Source organism: Gavialis gangeticus, unplaced genomic scaffold (genome assembly GCF_001723915.1).
Source record: "Gavialis gangeticus isolate Ggan-Ray unplaced genomic scaffold, GavGan_comp1, whole genome shotgun sequence".
Taxonomy (NCBI): Eukaryota; Metazoa; Chordata; order Crocodylia; family Gavialidae; genus Gavialis; species Gavialis gangeticus.
In genome coordinates this window covers 119,058,913-119,061,661 of record NW_017728992.1, presented here as the reverse complement: position 1 = coordinate 119,061,661, position 2,749 = coordinate 119,058,913, and the positions used below count along the sequence as shown (strand labels likewise).

The window sequence follows — 2,749 nt, the reverse complement described above, 5'->3', positions numbered from 1 at the left end:
GCCCCCCCCCCCCCCACTCCACACCGCTCCCTTAGGCCCCGCCCAGAGGCGATGCGGACCGGGGGGCCGGGTTCCTTCCGCCGGAAACTGCTCTCGCGCGGCTTTGCAGCCAATGGGGCCCGAGCGGAGGGACGGTTTCCTGAGATCCTAGAGACTAGGCAGTTCCGGCGGCGCCGCCTCCGCGCCCCGGCTCGGGCTGCAGGTGGAGGAGGAAGCTCCGCGCTCAGGGGGCGGGAAGCGGCGCTGGAGCCGGAGCTGCCGCAGCCAGGTGAGGAGGCGCTCGCTGTCCCCGGGGGCAGTCCTCCCTGGCTCCTTGCCGCATCCCCTTCCCGAGCTGCAAGTCCTGAGACGCTGGCCGCCCCCCGCGAGGGAGTGCAGGGCTGCGCTGTCTGAGCCGGGCGGGTTTGCTCTTTCCCTCATCGCTGCCGCGGCCCCGCAGCTGCAGGAGTTCGCGGAGCCTCCTTCCTCTCTCCCTTCAGGGGGTCACCCCTCGCGTTGTGGAGCCCCCGAGATGCGCTGCGACCCCGCTCGGACCTGCAGCCCCGGCCAGGTAGATGAAAGTGTCCCTCCTCCCTCTCGTGTCGGCTTCCCAGCCCCCGACAGAGCCGCTGCGGTGCTGTGTGCGGCTTCGCCCGTCCTGAGGATCGCAGCCTTGGCTGAAGCGCTGTGCTGTTTGCTGGGCACCGCACTCACGCCCCAAATGTTCATTTTGCGAAGCGTTGTTTTGAAGTGTCTGTATCCAGATCTCAGCCTGCCCAGCTTGACCTGGGCTTCTCTGTCAAGGCCGTGCCCAATGGGGGACTTGTTTTGTGTTGGTGTAAATCATAGAAATCAGATAATGAGAGCTGGATGGGACCTCAGGAGGTCATCTAGTCCAACCCCCTGCTCAAGGCAGGACTAGCCCCAACTACTTCATTCCTGCCAAAGTGTTGTATAGCTGGGTCTTAAAAGCCTCCAAGGATGGAGATTGCACCACCACTCTGGATAACTTGTTTCAGTGTTTCACTACCCTCCTAGTGAGAAAATTCTTCCTAATATAATCTAAACTTCCCTTGCTGCAACTTGAGACCATTGGTCCTTGTTCTGTCATTTGCCACCACTGAGAACTGTCTAACTCCAAATCTCTATAGGAATAGGACTGATCTTTACTAGTGGTCAGCCCACTCTTTTGCTGCCCAGAGGTTTCGTTCAGCATCACCAGTCTCTTCCAGGAGCGTTTGGGCTTCATGTATAAATGGTTTACGACTTAAACTTCTTAAGCCTCCGTCTGTTCAGGTCTTCAGTTAACAGTTGAGGGCACAGGTGATTTTCATCATCTTTTGCCTCTGTTGCCAGTAATGAAGTCAGGGTTTGTTTTGGGTTTTTTTATGTATCACTTGGTCTGAGACCTGAGAATACAGGAAGTGCATCTGTGTGTGTGTAAGTTGTGCAGCTGGTTATGAGTCTCTGCGCATGGTTAAGTATAGTGTTGAGCAATAAAGTCTCTGCACAGGTAGCTGCTTTGAGATGTTTAACCAGCACGGCGTGGGGTGCTGACTTCAAAGTGCTCACTCAGAACCACCCAACTCACAATAGTACAGGGGCGGGCAATTATTTTGAGCAGAGGGCCACTTACCCAGTTTTGGCAGGCTGTCAAGGGCCTTTGGCAGGTAGCCCCACCCCTTGACAGGTGCCCCGCCCCTTGACAGGTGCCCTGCACCCTGGTCACCATCTTGGGATCAGCATCCCAATGTCTTGGGACCAATGTCCCAGGGCCAGCACCGGTGGGGCCCAAAGCAGGGCGCAGACTGGCAGGGGTCCGTGGAGCTGGGCTGGGCTGCACCAACAGGGAGTGGGGAGCTGGCCCAGCTCCATAGAGCCCCTGCTGGCTGGGACCCCACGCTCCTGTCACCCTGTTCTGGGCCCCACTGGTACTGGCCCTGGAACAAAGGTGTGGGCCTTGTGCTCCTACTGCCTTCCTGCCTGCTCACACCCAGTACCCCCAAGCCCCGTGGTACAGGCGGGGGGCAGCACACAGCCCCGACCCCCTGCTCGCCAGCAGGGAAGAAGCTGGTGTTGAGCGTAGGGAAAAGTGGCCCCTCACCTGCCCCATGGTTGGCTCCCCGCATTGCAGGCACTTGCAGCCCACGTGGGGTTGTCCAGAGCAGGCGCAGGCAGCCCCGGGCAGGCTGCGCGAGCGGCTGCAGCGTGGGGCGCCGGCCATGGGGTGGGCGAGGGGACACTTTTCCCCACACTCAGCACCAGCTTGTAACCTGACCCCACTACCAGCCTGGCAGTGGGGAAGGGTTACAAGGTGTTGCAGAGTGGAGGGGGGAAGGAAGCAGTCCCACCCCATGCTTGGCGCCCCGCGCTGCAGCCTGCCTGGGGCTGCCTGTGCCTGCTCCAGACAGCCCTGCACGGGCTGCAAGTGCCTGCAACGTGGGGAGCCAGCCATGGGGCGGGCAAGGGGCCGCTTTTCTCCACGCAGGGAAGGAGCCCAGGGAAAAGCTGAGCACGGGGTGGGGAGGAAGCGGCCCCGCCCCACGCCTGGTGCCCCACGCTGCAGGCGCTTACAGCCCACATGGGGCTGTCCGGAGTGGGCACAGGCAGCCCCACACGGGCTGCAAGCAGCTGCAGTGCGAGGCACCAGGCATGGGTGGGGAGGAGCCGTTCCCCTCCCCCCTGGCACTTCTTCATTGCCCGGGGTCCCCCCCTCGCCACTTACCTCAGCTTCCCAAGCCAGGGCAGCCATGTTCTCCCAGTTCAGAAA

General features: G+C 61.3%; 1 protein-coding gene across 2 annotated transcripts in view; it reads left to right on the top strand.

The window, feature by feature from the left end:
* The first annotated feature begins 138 nt into the window (after positions 1–138).
* The window catches only part of TMEM68 (transmembrane protein 68), a 65,996-nt gene continuing 63,385 nt past the window's right edge, over positions 139–2,749 (top strand). For both annotated transcript variants that reach the window (XM_019527389.1, XM_019527380.1), the window contains exon 1: positions 139–268. The gene's annotated coding sequence lies outside the window, so the exon portion shown is untranslated. The remainder of the gene's footprint in view (positions 269–2,749) is intronic.